Genomic DNA, 16,140 nt, shown 5'->3' on the forward strand with positions numbered 1-16,140 from the left:
TCTTGGAGTTGCTCTTCTCGAGGAGTATCTTTGTGGCGTTCTCTGTATTTCCTGGATTTGAATGTTGGCCTGCCCTACTAGGTTGGGGAAGTTCTCCTGGATGATATCCTGAAGAGTGTTTTCCAGCTTGGTTCCATTTTCCCCCTCACTTTCAGGCACCCCAATCAGATGTAGATTTGGTATTTTAACATAATCCCATATTTCTTGCAGATTTTGTTCATTTCTTTTTCTTCTTTTTTGTTTAGATTTCTCTTCTCACTTCACTTCATTCATTTGATCCTTAATCGCTGATACTCTTTCTTCCAGTTGATCGAGTCGGTTACTGAAGCTTGTGCATTTGTCACATATTTCTCGTGTTATGGTTTTCATCTCTGTCCGTTCATTTATGGCCTTCTCTGTGTTAATTATTCTGGTTATCAATTCTTCTACTCTTTTTTCAAGACTTTTAGTTTCTTTGTGCTGGGTATGTAATTCCTCCTTTAGCTCTGAGAAGTTTGATGGACTGAATCCGCCTTCTCTCATCTCATCAAAGTCATTCTGCGTCCAGCTTTTTTTTTTTTTTTTTTTGAGACGGAGTCTCGCTCTGTCGCCAAGGCTGGAGTGCAGTGGCCGGATCTCAGTCACTGCCAGCTCCGCCTCCTGGGTTCACGCCATTCTCCTGCCTCAGCCTCCTGAGTAGCTGGGACTACAGGCGCCCGCCACCTCGCCCGGCTAGTTTTTTGTATTTTTTTAGTAGAGACGGGGTTTCACCGGGTTAGCCAGGATTGTCTCGATCTCCTGACCTCGTGATCCGCCCGTCTCGGCCTCCCAAAGTGCTGGGATTACAGGCTTGAGCCACCACGCCCAGCCCTCCGTCCAGCTTTGATCCGTTGCTGGCGATGAGCTGCGTTCCTTTGGAGTGGGAGATGCGCTCTTATTTTTTGAATTTTCAGATTTTCTGCCCTGCTTTTTCCCCATGTTTGTGGTTTTATGTCCCTCTGGTCTTTGATGATGGTGACGTACTGATGGGGTTTTGGTGTGGGTGTCCTTCCTGTTTGTTAGTTTTCCTTCTAACAGTCAGGACCCTCAGCTGTAGGTCTGTTGGAGATTGCTTGAGGTCCACTCCAGACCCTGTTTGCCTGGGTGTCAGCAGCAGAGGCTGCAGAAGATAGAATACCACTGAATAGCGAGTATACCTGTCTGATTCTTGCTTTGGAAGCTTCCTCTCAGGGGTGTACTCCACCCTGTGAGGTGTGGGGTGTTGGTCTGCCCCTAGTGGAGGATGTCTCCCAGTTAGGCTACTCAGGGGTCAGGGACCTACTTGAGCAGGCAGTCTGTCCGTTCTCAGATCTCAACTTCCATGTTGGGTGATCCACTGCTCTCTTCAAAGCTGTCAGACAGAGTTGTTTGCGTCTGCAGAGGTTTCTGCTGCTGTTTTTTGTTGTTATTGTTGTTGTTTAGCTGTGCCCTGTCCCCAGAGGTGGAGTCTACAGAGACTGGCAGGCCTCCTTGAGCTGCTGTGAGCTCCACCCAGTTCGATCTTCCCAGGGCTTTGTTTACCTACTTAAGCCTCAGCAATGGTGGGCGCCCCTCCCCCAGCCTCGCTGCTGCCTTGCCAGTAGATTGCAGACTGCTGTGCTGGCAATGAGGAAGGCTCCGTGGGCGTGGGACCCTCCTGGCTAGGTGTGGGATATAATCTCCTGGTGTGCCCGTTTGCTTAAAGCGCAGTATTGGGGTGGGAGTTACCCGATTTTCCAGGTGTTGTGTGTCTTAGTTCCCCTGGCTAGGAAAAGGGATTCCCTTCCCCCTTGCACTTCCCAGGTGAGGTGATGCCTCGCCCTGCTTCAGCTCTCACTGGTCGGGCTGCAACAGCTGACCAGCACCGATTGTTCGGCACTCCCTAGTGAGATGAACCCAGTACCTCAGTTGAAAATGCAGAAATCACCTGTCTTCTGTGTCAGTGGTGCTGGGAGCTGGAGACTGGAGCTGTTCCTATTCAGCCATCTTGCTCTGCCCCCCTTTGAAATTTCTATATTAGTTTATTCTCAAATTGCTACAAAGAAATACCTGAAACTGGGTAATAAAGATGTTTAATTGGCTCATGGTTCTGTGGGCTGTATAGGATTTTGCTCCTGGGGAGGTCTCAGGAAACTTGTAATTATGGCAGAAGGTGAAGGGGAAGCAGGAACATCTTCACATGGCCAGTAGGAGCCAGTGGAGGTGATACGCGTGTTTAAACAAGCAGATCTGGGGTGAACTCTATCACAAGAACAGCATGGAAACATCTGCTCCCATGATTCAGTCACCTCCCCCCAGGCCTTTTCTCTAACACTGGGGACTACAATTTAACATGAGATTTTGGATGGGCTGGGGGGACACAGAGCCAACCCATATCAGTCATTTTAACAATAGTAGTTTTTCCAGTCCATGAGCATGGGATATCTTTCTACTTGTTTGTGTCCCATTCATTTTTTTTCATCAGTGTTTTACAGTTTTCCTTGTAGAGGTCTTTATCCTTGATTAAATTTATTTCTAGGTATATTTTTTTGTAGCTATTATAAACAGGATTACCCTCTTGATTTCTTTCTCAGCTAATTTATTATTAGTGCATAGAATTACTTCTGATTTTTATATGTATTTTGTATCCTGCAACTTCACTGAACTTGTTGATCAGATGTAAGAGTTTTTGGTGGAGTCTTAAGATTTTTCTAGATATAAGATTATGTCCTCTGCAAAGAGGGACAATTTGACTCCTTTTCCAATTCGTATGCCTTTTATTTCTTTCTCTTTCCTAATTGTTCTGACTAGGACTTTCAGTATTATGTTGAATAGGAGTGGTGAAAAGTAGGCATTCTTGTGTTGTTCTAGTTATTAGAGGAAAGGCCTTTAGATCTATTGATATTTGCTTTTTATATTTGGGAGCTCTGGTATTGAGTGCATATAAGTTTATTTATTTATTTTTTATTTTTATTTTTGAGATGGAGTTTCACTCTGTTGCCCAGGCTGGAGTGCAGTGGCACAATCTTGGCTCACTGCAAGCTACGCCTCCTGGGTTCATGCCATTCTCCTGCCTCAGCCTCCCGAGGAGCTGGGGCTGCAGGTGTCCACCACCATGCCCAGCTAATTTTTGTATTTTTAGTAGAGACAGGGTTTCACCTTGTTAGCCAGGATGGTCTCGTTCTCCTGACCTTGTGATCTGCCTGCCTTGGCCTCCCAAAGTGCTGGGATTACAGGTGAGCCACTGCTCCCGGCCTATAAGTTTAGAATTCTTACATCCTTTTGCTGAGTTGTTCCCTTTATCATTATATAATGACATTTTCATCTCTTTTTACTTACTGTTTTTGACATAAAGTCTGTGTTATCTGACATAAGTATAGCTACTCGTGCTCACTTTTGGTATTCCTTTACGTGGAATATCTTTTCCATCCCTTTACTTTCAGTCACTATGTGTCTTCACAGGTAACATGAGTTTCTTGTAGACAGCATATACTTGGGCTATATTTTGTATTCATTCAACCAGTCTATATGTTTTGAGTAGAAAGTTTAATCCTTTTACATTAAAGGTTATTATTGATATGTGAAGGCTTATTCCTGTCGTTTTATGAATTGATTTCTGTTTGCTTTGTCTACAATTTGTTCCTTTCTTTCTCTCTTATTTAACATTGTAATTTTGGTAATTTTCTGTAGTGGTAACATTTGAATTCTTTCCCTTACTTATTTATGTATATGCTCCACCAGTTTTATACTTTCATGGTTTTTTTCCCATGATGGTAGATATTGTCTTATCACTTCCAGGGGTAGAACTCCATAAGCATTTCTTGTAGATCTTGTCCTGTGGTGATGAATTCCCTCAGCTTTTGCTTGTCCAGAAATGACTTTATTTCTCTTTCATTTATGAAGGATAACTTTGCTGGGTATTGCATACTTAGTGGCTGTTTTTTTTTTTTTTCTCTTAGCATTTTGAATATATTATCCCATTCTCCCCTGGCCTGTAAGATTTCTGCTGATAAATCTGCTATTAGTTTGATGGGGGTACTTTTGTAAGTTACTGGGCACTTTTCTCTTGCTGTTTTAATTATCTTTTTAACTTTTCACAGTTTGACTATAATGTACTGTGGAGAAGACCTTTTTAACTTGCATCTTTCTGGGGATCTCTAAGCTTCTTATATCTGGATGTCTAATTCTCTTGCTAGATGTGGGAAGTTTTTAGCTATTAATTTCTTAAATAGGTTTTCTATCCTGTTTGTTTTCCTGTCACCTTCTGAGACACTGAAAATTTGAATATTTGGTCACTTTATGGTGTCTCACAGGTCACATACTCTTCCTTCATTCTTAAAAGTTGTTTTTTCTTTATTTCAATCTGACTGGGTTATTTCAAAAGACCTGTCTTCAAGTTCTGAAATTTATTCTTCTACTTGATATAGTGTATGATTGAAGCTTTCAAATGTATTTTTTAATTTCATTTAATGAATTCCTCAGTTACAGAATTTTTTTAAATGATATTTATCTCTTTGGTAAATTTCTCATTTCTATCCTGAATTGTTTTTCTGATTTTTTTTTTCTGTTTTTTGTCTATGTTCTCTTGTATCTCATTGATTTTCTCTAATATAATTATTTTTGAATTATTTCTCTGGGATTTCATAAGTTTTTTTTTCATTGAAATATGTTGCTGGAGAATTATTGTTTTCCATTGGACTTGTCATCTTTCCTTTCCATTGATATCTGCACATCTGGTTTAATAATTACTTCTAATTTTCTGAATTTACATTGATAGCAGAGGACTCTTCCTTGAAGCTCTATCTATGCGGTTGGTTGAGTAGAGCACTTTGGCTTTGATCCTGGATACATGCATTAGTGTAGTCTCTGTATGATTTCTTTGGCTGTAAACAGTGTCAGTGGTGTCTGAGATTTCCTCAGTGGCTTAGGCTGTGGTTGTTAGTGGAGGCTGTGGTGATATTTTGTTGGAGACAGGGACACCAGATGGGCCAGTCCTTGTTCCCCAGTGGTTACTGTGGCAGGCTAAGCATGCCTGTTCTTGGGCCCCAGAGTGTCATACATTGGCACTGGTGTTAGTGAATCTAGGTGGGCTGATTCTTAGGCCTTCAAGTAGCTTCTTGGGTGTCAGGAATGGTAATGGTGGCCTGAATGGGTGGAAGGGTCTTTGGGTCTCTGGCCAGTGGGTGTTGCATGGACAATGGCAGTAGCAGTGGGGGAACAACTTTCGGCTCACAACAGATCTGTGCTTTTGTTGGCAGTAGCTATGACAGGCTTGGTGGACAGTCCTTGAACCACAGGTGGCACATGTGGGTGGGTGCCAGCTATTGTGTAGTGGTAGATTGGATAAGCTTGTCCTCAGGTTCCCAGGAGGAGTACTTGGGAGCCAATGATGGTGGATAGGGCAGAGCAATCCCCAAGCACCCAGATGATGTGGCACTTGGTGGGGCAGAGCACTGCCAGGTAGATCTGTCCCAAGTCCCCCTTGGTGGTACATATGGGCACTAGTTTTGATAGGTGGGGGCAGGATGATTTCCAGGCTCATGGCAGAATGTTTGAGTGGGGACAGCAGTGGCTGTGCTGCAGCCCTACTTTTGGGGATTGTGGAGGTACTTTCAGTGGCCGCAGCTATAGACAAGTGGCTAGGGAGCATGTGCTTCGGCCCCAGGTAGTGGCTCTGGGCAGGGTTGTCTGTCCTTAGGATGGTTGTAAATGAACTATGGCCCTGCTGCTGGGAATGGTGGGGTTGTTGCCAGTGGCTCTTGTTTCAGCTTTGGCAGTGGCAGCCAGCAGCAGTGACTGGCTGCAGGTGGAGGGTGTCAATGGGGATCCAGGGATGTGGAGATGCAGGGGCTGTTGGGCTCCAAGGCAGGATGCAGTCTAGAGGGTGCTGGGCTCTCAAAATGGCATCTTGCTGTAGTTGCTTAGGACTTGGGGCAGTGTGTGAGAACCAATGTGAGCTCCCTCTTTGGAGCCATATTGTCACATGGTCTCCTGGCAGCTTCCTATGTTAGTCTCAGTGCCCACCAAGGTCGACAAGCTCCCCTATGATTAGGAGTGCAGGAGTTCACTGTGGGAATGCGGACCACTGAGGATCTTTCACTTCCATTTTCCCTACACTGGGGAGCCTTTCCAAGCTCCCATCTGATACTGCCAAGCAGGCTGCCTGGTTTCCCTTTCCTTCCTTACCTTAGGTGTTTCCTATTACTTCCCTATTGAATTTCAGTGTTCTGTCTTAGGTGATCTATTTGAAGTTTGATTATCGACTTCCTATTTTGATTCTTCTTTGTGTGGGAGGCCTACCAGATGCCTATAGTCTGCAATCTTGAAACCCCTTTGTTTTTTTTCCCTTAACACAAATGGTACTTTATTATACACATTTGCTTGTATATGACTTTTTAAAAGTTTCACAATACATATTGAGGATATATGTATCAGGATGTGTAGACTTTCTCATTCATTTTATTTGTTTTATTTTTATTTATTTATTTTGAGACAGAGTTTTGCTTTGTCACCCAGGCTGGAGTGCAATAGCGGGATCTCAGCTCACTGCAATGTCCGCCTTCTGGGTTCAAGGGATTCTGCTGCCTCAGCCTCCTGAGTAGCTGGGACTACAGGCATGCGCCACCATGCCTGGCTAATTTTGTATTTTTAGTGGAGATGGGGTTTCACCATGTTGGCCAGGCTAGTCTTGAACCCCTTGACCTCTAGTGATCTGCCCACCTCGGCCTCCCAAAGTGCTGGGATATAGGCATGAGCCACCATGCCTGGCCTCTCATTTCTTGTAACTGACTACATTATATTCCAGTGTCTGGGTGTAGTATAACATATTTAACCTGTCTTCATTAATGGACTTTTTGATTGGTTCTAATCTTTTGGTATTACTAACAATATTGCAGTGAATATTCTTGTATATCCTTCTTTGTGTTCTTGTATAAATGTCTATGTAGGAAAAATTTATAGAGATGGAATTATGGGTTAAAGGTTATATTCAATTAAATTTTAAATAAATATTATCAAATTGCCTTTCACAGCTGCTGTATCAATTTGTACTCCTAACAATAATGTTTGAGAGTGCTTATTTCTGTATACTCTGGACGATACAGGTGAAAACTGATATCTCATTGTTTTAGTTTGTATTTTTATCATTTGAATTAGGTTGCTTATAATATGTTTAAATATTAGACATTTGAGAAAAACTTGTTTTTAACCTCTTTATTATAGAATATAATACCCAAATACAAAGTGGAAATGTGCACAAAAGAAGAATTTTTATCATAAAGTGAGTATCTGTGTAACTACCACCCAGGTTAAGAAATAGAATGTTTATGTTACCTGGAAGCCTTTCTTCTTCCGATGCCAACCACTACTCCCCTTCCTCCTCCACAGGGAAAAACATCAATACCTTTCTTTTATGATAATCACTTCTTTGCTTTTCTTTATAGTTTCACCCCCAGAGCATGCATGCCTATACAACACACTGTTTGGTCTGTCTGTTCTGTACTTTATATAAATGGACTTTATATATCCTTTTGTTTCTGGATCCTTTCATTTCATATAAGATTTGTAGATACATTCTTGTTATTTTGTGTAGCAGTAATTTGCTCATTTTCATTGTTTTATAGTATTCCATTCTATGATTATGTCACAGTTTGCCCATTCTGCTGTTGACAGACATTTCCAGTTTGGGACTAATGTGAATAATGCATTCTTGTATACTTGGTGTGCAAGTGCCTGCACCTTTGTTGGATAAATTATTAGAAGTAGAATTTCTGGATGATAGGATGTGGTATTTTTATCTATATTGGATAATGTCAAGCTGTTGTACAAATTCTTCCAATTTACACTTCCACTAGCAGTGTATGAGGGTTCCTGTTGTCATATACTTTCTCCCATTATTTATATTATCAGTCTTTATAGTTTAAACATTCTGGTGGCTATGAGGTGACATCTTATAATTTTAATTTTCAGTTCCTTAAATATTAATGAAGTTAAGCACATTTTGATGTTTATTGGCCATATAGAAATCCTCTTTTATGAATCCATTTTTGGGTCCATTTTTCTATTCAATTTCTTGTCTTTTTTAATTGATATGTAGGAGTTTTAATACATTCTGGATACAGACCAGTTTATAGTCTTAGTCTGGATTCCAACAAAAGTAGAGCCTTGTGATGAGCACTAGGGTACAGATAGCTTTTTGGGAGATAATCCCAGGAAGTAGAAGTGAGGGAGTAGTGAGGTTTGGAAGAAGGAAAAAGCCTCCTTCTTATTAAGGTCACACTATAGGCAATGGGAACTGGATTCTTCTAGAACCTCTGAGAAGAGCACAGAAAGCCTTCCTGAAGGAGGAGAATCTGAAGCACTTATTCAATGCTGATTAAGTTTCTTCCAGTGGTGTTTACTACCCCATCTTCCAAGCTGAGCTTGTGCTGCGCTAAACATATTTCCATGGCCTTCAGAGAAGGTCATGAAGCAGAAGGTGGCAGAATGTTCAGTGAATGCTTGGGATGAGATACGAGCAAGGTGAGTCTGCACTCACATGGGACTGTCCATTGCAGCTCTGGTTAACATCAGAACTGGCCCAGGGAACTCCTAAGTAGCGGCACCAATGGCATCCTTTCTGTTTTGTAGATACCTTTTTTCCACACTGAAAGATGCCTTTTACTCTCTTATGGTGTCTTTTGATGAACAGAAATGCTTAATATTATTTATGTAATCAAATAAAATTTATCTTTTCCCATTTTGGGTAATGCTTTAAATATTTTGTTTAAAAAATCTTTTCTTACCCTGAGTTCATGAGGACATTCTCAAGCTACTTTTTTAGGTAGTGTATTTTTTTTTGAGAAGGTGATGAAAGATATGGGTAATTTCTCCAGAAACATACAAATCATTTTATATAACTTTAAGGTGTTCATGGAACCTTTGAAGGCCTTCCATAGAGCCCCTAGTTTTACTGATTTTACTGATCCCAAGTTAAGAATCTCTAGTCATTGTTTTACCTTTTTGATTTAGACCCATAGACCACCTGGAACTGATCTTTGCGTCATATGATATGAGATAGGGAGCAAGTTTTATTTTATTTTTTCATAAGAATGTCTAATTGACCCAACATCATTTATTGAAAAAACAAAAACCAAAACTTTATTTTTTCCTCATTGTTCAATAGTGTCAACTTGTTATAAATCAAGTACATATACCTGCTTAGTTTTTGTTCATTTTTCTGTGCTCTCTAGTCTGTTCCAAAGGAACGTTTTTCTCCTCTTGTGCCAGTTACTCTGTATTAATTACTGTTACTTTATAGTTTATCTTGATATCTGATAGATCAAGTCTATTCTTTGTGCACAAGATTTTCTTGGCTTTTCTTGGATGTTTGGATTTTCATATGAATTTCAAAATGAACTTAGCGTATTATGCACACACACACATAACACACACACACACAGTTGGAATTCAGATTAGAATTGCACTGGGATCTCTAGATTAATTTGGGGAGTTTGACTTCTTTATAATTTTGAGTCTTCTGATCCATGATGTAGTATAGCTCTCCACTTGCTGAGTCTTAACTTATTCTCAAAAATGTTACATAGTTTATTGCAATGAGGCCTTGCATATCTTTCATTACAAGTCTTACCTAGGTATTTGATATTTGTGATAGTTTTATATAGATGATATTTATAAATTTCATTTTGCTTGGGATTGTATGTAGAAAAACAATGTATTTTTTGTAGAATCCTCTTGCATAAAACAAAATTGCCAAGCCCATTTGTTAATTACAATTCTTCATCTGTAGGTTATTTTGAATTTTCTTTCTATATAATAATATCATCTGCAAATTGTGACAATTTGATTTCTTCTTTTAAATTTCTATATTTTGCATGTATTTTTCTTGTCTAATTGTACTGTCTAATACTTCCAATGCAATGTTGAAAATAGAAGTAGTGGGCATCTTTATTGCATTCTCTATCTCAAAGAAAATGCTGCTGACATTTTATTACTAAGAATCATGGTATGATGTTTGCCTAAAAATACTGTTTTTTGTGCACTTGCAGTTGTTGGCTGTACTATGATAAATATGTCAATTAGGTCAAATTTGTTGATGGTATTAATTAAATCTTTTACATTTTTCTGCCTTTAAAAGTCTACTTATTTTATCATTTTTCCAGAGAGCATTTTAAAATTTTTACTTTCAGTTATGAACTTCTCTTATACTTCTGGCAAGCTTAGCTAAATATTTTGAGAATATGGCATTAGGTTTATATAAACTTAGAACTGTTATATCTTATTGATGAATTGACTTTTTAATCATTACTATTACTGTTACTATTATTGTTACTATTATCTTTATCCCTAATAATGCTCTTTGTCTTTAACCCTTTTTTTGTCTGATATTGTAGTTTTCTTTTGGTTAGTGCTTGCACCAAAACCAAAATCTGTTTAACTCAGAACTTCCTAAACTCATATGAACATAGAATTTTATTAAGGCATAATATCTATTAATATCTTAGGAAACAAGTGGTATATAGAACACACTTTGTAAAATAGTGATCTAAAAGAGATGATTATTAAAGGAGTATACCTAGGGGTTTATAGATAAGAGAACTATTTAGATATCTCCAGTAAAGCAGGGTTAAGCAAACTATGTTCAGGGAGCCCAATCTGGCACACTACCTGTTCTTGTAAATAAAATTTTATTGGAATACAGCTATGACTACTTATTTATGTAATTTCTATAATTGCTTTGGCTCTATGATGGCAGAGTTGGGTAGAGACTGGCTATCAAAGCTTAAATTGTTTACTGTCTGACCTTTTACAGAAAATTTGGCAATTATTTTTCCTGCTAATAATTGCCAAAAGTTGTTGAACACTTATTACTTTGTGGGCTCAGTATGTTGCTAGATATTTTATATAGATAATCTCATTTTATTATCCTTAAAATCTTTTAAGGTAGGTGGGATGAGATTGTGTTTATTTTACAAATGAGGAACCTAAAATGCAGAGAAATTAAATAATTGCCCATGGTTACATATCTACTAAATGTCAGAACCAGGGTTTGAAGCTAGATCTGCCTCCTAGCCTTCACTCTCTGACTATACTAGACTGCCTTCTGGTTCCTGTTGTTTTAGTAGAGTGTGAAGTAATGGAATAAAAAGTTAAGAAGGTTAAAAAACTCATACTTTGAAGTGCCATTGTTACTCTAAGAGGTTAGCTATGTGAAGTATACCTGTTAACTGCCAGGGTACTGGACTAATTGCTTTACGTGTTATCTCATTCAGTTTTAGCAATGAATCTGTGTTGCATTTTTAAATTGAAGTTATTTATCAAGGAAAAAGTAGTTAATCTATCTCAGACCATACTTTCAAAGGAATATTGCTGATTTAAAGATAGTTAGATAACTCTATTGACTATGTCTATTATATAATACAGTGGATACACACCACAAATGTTTTCTCATGCTATTGTCTAGGTTCCAAATAAAAGTTTTAATAACCACATAATGACATAATATTATGACTAGTGAGTTGCCTGTATTTTAAACTTTCACTTATTTTTGGAGGTAGGATATAGAACTCACATTATTAATTAGAAGATTTACTTGCATGTTAATGACAATTTAGAAAATACTCTGAATGTTGCTCAAGATTGTGACCTTCACAAGTGTGAACTCTGTATAAAATAGTAGAACTGCATACTTTTTTTTGCTTAATTTATTTTTTCCAACTTAAAATGTTTAGCATTAAGGAAATTTAGAAAAATGTGAAAAATGGAAAGATAGTGTTTACCTATTGTCCCATGCCCATTGGCAGCCTTTGTTAACAGCTTATTCCTTTCAGTCCTTTTCCTAAGAACATGGTCTTTTATTACTTTTTAAAAAGTATGTGAATATAATTTTTATCCCCCCTTTTTGGCTTTACGTCATATGCCTAGTAATGGGAAACTCTGACTTCAAATGAAAGCTCTGTCAGCAACTTGTCATGTGGTCCTAAGAGAGTTGTATGTCTGTTTCCTTGCCTGTAAACTTGGGCACATTTCATTCTGCTATCCCTGATATTTTTACTTAGAATGTGAGGCAACCTCTGAGGCTAGGCTCGTCTGGACTTCAAAGTGAAATCTTCAAATTGTTATGAAGAAGATACAGTAAAATGATAAGCAGGATCTCTCCATATGATCCTCTTTGTTTCTTTGTTTTTGAGAGTGAGCAAAAGACCTAAGGTAAGGTTGAGAAGGACTAACCTGTAGTGTGCAACTAAGCTCCTAGTGGGTCTACAGTGTTTATTTGTTAGGTGTGATAATGTGGTAGCATTGCCAAGGACACAACTGTAGGGTCTTGTACCCTTAAGGCATTCCTCTTTAAAAAGTGGGTGACTATACTAGCCACCACATCACCTAAGATGTGACTTGAGCTCATTTCATTTGAGTCTTAGGGAAAAAGCAAAAAGGGAAATACATTTATGGAAGGCATACCGCATCTAGTAAGCATTTTCATATGTCAAATCCCCACAAAAACTTTGGGAAGTAAATGTTAACATCCTCATCTTTAAAAGTATTTTCTTTATTTTAGAAAGTGACATTATATAGTTTTATAATCTGCTTTCTTTTCTTTACATATTGCATACAAAGCTGTAATTATTTGTCTTCTTTACTAGGCTGTGAACTCCCTGAAGTCACCAACTCTACTGCATTCATTTTTGTTTTCTCAGGGCTTAATACAGTGTCTGGCACAGAGTAAGCATCCAGTAAATGATGAGTAAGGATGATTTACTCTAGAAATTAGGACTTTTAGATAATTAGCCCATAGTTATCAAATCTTTATTTTCTCTTCTTTCAGCATCTCTCTTCCTTTTAATTTCTACCGCAAATTTAGGAATGCTTGAAAAATGTAAAGTGCCACATACATGCAAGTTGAGACTATGTTGACTCTCTGTATTCCCATAAGTTGTTCTGGTCTGTATCCAGTTGATAATGCAGTTGTTATTTTTATAATAGTCTAAGTACATATTTGCGCAACAGGCGGTGTCAACTCATCTAAGTTACTTGCTGTTATTTGCCTGATACTTTTAAATTACAGCGCTTCATTACTGAAGTCATTATTTGTGGTTAAGAGGGAGTGGTACTGAGAGTGGTAGCAAGAAGACTTTTAAAAAATGAGGATTAAAGTTGACCATCTTTTGCTGTCTTTAAATTTATCTTGATTTAATTATCTAGAACAAGTACAAAGAATGGCCCTGCCTCAGTTTTTTCTATATGTCTACTCTATATAAAATACACTGATTAAAAAGAGGTATGGTCTTAAAAATTAAAATTTATTTGCAAGATTTTGTTAAATGATTGCTTTTTAAATCTCTGCCACTCTACTGTTACTCCATTTTGTGAGCAGAACTCAGGAAGAGAAAACTCAGCAAGGATAGGAATCCTCTTCTCTTTCTGGATATGATAGTGTACTGTAAAAGCAAGACTATTCTAACTATAGCATCTATCTTACAATGAATCCAAATGCCATTCCTGGAAGTCTGGGATTATGCTTTATTGTCCTGTATCCCTAGATATCCATATTCATGCTGTTCATCCTGTGGGCTCTCAGAAATATTAGTTGAATTGCTGAAGAATTGCTTGTATCTTTATCTCAGATTTTTTTAAAAAGCACCCTGCAATTAACTGAGACTTAATTTTTTAGTTAAATTCCAATGTCTAGTTTCTAATACCTCCTTATATTTAAGAAAACATTGTTATTTTATTTTTATAAAACAGGAACTCCAAAATCATTGAGAATCTTTTCTGTAAAATAAGACATTTTACAGAGTTACAAAATTTTCATTTTTCCGCAAAAGTTTTTGTGAGCATACCCTCATTTAGCACTGGGAGTTTTTGAATTTTAGTGTGCTAGGAATTATCTGAAGAATGCTTAAAATTAGATTAATGGGCCAACTCTCAGAATCATAGAATTGATTGGTTTGGGTGGAGCTTTAATAATCTTTAAAATTATTTTATTTTATTTTATTTTTGAGGTGGAGTCTCGTTCTGTCACCCAGGCCAGAGTGCAGTGGCGCAATCTTGGTTCACTGCTGCCTGTGTCTCCCGGGTTCAAGTGATTCTTATGCCTCAGCCTCCTGAGTAGCCAGGACTACCATGCCCGGCCAATCTTTATATTTTTAGTAGAGATGGGGTTTCACCACGTTGGCCAGGCTGGTCTCGAACTTCTGACCTCAAGTGATTCGCCCACCTTGGCCTCCCAAAGTGCTGGGATTACAGACATGAGCCACTGCACCCGCTCACAAATTTTTTATTTTAATAAGCACTCTAAGCAGTTCTGATATAGATAGTCTGTGGATTTTGTTTTGATAATGACTTTTTTCCTCCAGACCTACTCATACAGGACCCTTTGCCTTTTTAAAAACTATTATTATTAACTAGTTATCTCTGAAATCACACAGGCTGTAAGAAAAAAGATCTTAAAAAAAAAAGATCTTAAAAATAACAAAAGTTATTTCAAAGAAGTTTATTTTGATAAGAAAAGCAACGGGCATGAAGGAATAAAGGAGGACAAGTTTATTAGGTGAAAAGTTACAAAATATATTCTTTTTTACTCACTGTGAAATTTTTATTTGATTTTTGTCAGGTTGTCATGCTGCCTTGTGTTTATAAAGTATGTGGAATATTTCTTTCTTTTTTTTTTTTTTGAGATGGAGTCTCGCTCTGTTGCCCAGGCTGGAGTGCAGTGGTGCGATCTTGGCCCACTGCAAGCTCCGCCTCCTGGGTTCACGCCATTCTCCCGCCTCAGCCTCCCGAGTAGCTGGGACTACAGGTGCCTGCTACTATGCCTGGCTAATTTATTTTTGTATTTTTAGTAGAGAAGGTGTTAGCCAGGATGGTCTCGATCTCCTGACCTCATGATCGGCCTGCCTCAGCCTCCCAAAGTGCTGGGATTACAGGCGTGAGCCACCGCGCCCGGCCGGAATATTTCTTTAGTGAAGATGTCAGAATACAAATTTTGGGGATTAAGTCACATGGTGATTCTGTAAATAGTTTTTGGAAGCTTGTGGTCTGTAATTTGATCTTGGTTCATAATGATAAGCTGCCTTTGTAAAATACCTTTATAAAGTAATGACATGGGGTCTTCTAAATATTCCCTTCCTTCCTCTCCCCTCCCCTCTCCTCTCCTGCCCTCCCCTTCCCTTCCCTTTCCTTCCCTTCCCTTTTCTGAGACAGGATCTCACTCTGTTGCCCAGGGTAGAATGCAGTGGCGTCATCTTAATTCACTGCAGCCCCAACCTCCTGTGCTCAAGTGGGCTTCCCGCCTCAGCTTCCTGAGTAGCTGGGACTACAGGTGTGTGTCACCATGCCTGGCTATTTTTTTTTTTTTTTTTGAGACAGAGTCTTGCCCTGTCACCCAGGCTGGAGTGCAGTGGCAAGATCTCAGCTCACTGCAACCTCCACCTCCAGGGTTCAAGCAATTCTCCTGCCTCAGCCTCCCAAGTAACTAGGATTATAGCCACGCGCCACCATGCCCAGCTTAGTTTCTGTATCTTTAGTAGAGATGGGGTTTCAGCATGTTGGCCAGGCTGGTCTCGAACTCCTGACCTCATGACCTGCCCACCTTGGCCTCCCAAAGTGCTGCGGTTACAGGTGTGAGCCACTGCACCTGGCTGCCTGGCTAATTTTTAAATTTCTTTTGTAGAGACGGGGGACCAGGATGGTTTTGAACTCTTCACCTTAAACGACCCTCCCACCTCGGCCTCCCAAAGTGCTGGGATAACACGTGTGAATCACTGCAGCTGGCCCTAATTTTTTTTTTTTTTTTTTTTTTTTGTGTAGACACTCTTTTTATTCTAACCACTTTGTTCATAGATAGCTCTTATTGAATTATTCTTTCAGGAGAGCAGTAAAGTGTTGGCAGTTGTAAAAATGTGTCAAATTTATGCAATCCTATCTCTGATTTACAATTCAGCTACACATGTTGGCAGAGGTGAACTGGTGGGCCTAAGGAAATGCAACAATAATTCCTCCTCTCTTCACCCTGAAATACCTTGATCCTGACCATATAATTTATTAAAGTAGGCTTAGGGTATGTTACATTAAAGTGTAAAGGTATTCTTCCTAGTGGGTGTGGATAGTATAAAGTTGTAGAATCTTAGAGTGGTAGTGACTTTAGAGGAGAACTGATACAGCAGT

The 16,140-nt window shown here is 38.9% G+C and overlaps 1 long non-coding RNA gene across 1 annotated transcript in view; it reads left to right on the plus strand.

Moving 5' to 3' along the window:
• LOC112607312 overlaps positions 1 to 16,140 on the plus strand; it is a 283,004-nt gene that overhangs the window by 247,643 nt on the left and 19,221 nt on the right. The window lies entirely within an intron of this gene.

Source organism: Theropithecus gelada, chromosome 14 (assembly GCF_003255815.1).
Source record: "Theropithecus gelada isolate Dixy chromosome 14, Tgel_1.0, whole genome shotgun sequence".
NCBI classification, from domain to species: Eukaryota; Metazoa; Chordata; class Mammalia; order Primates; family Cercopithecidae; genus Theropithecus; species Theropithecus gelada.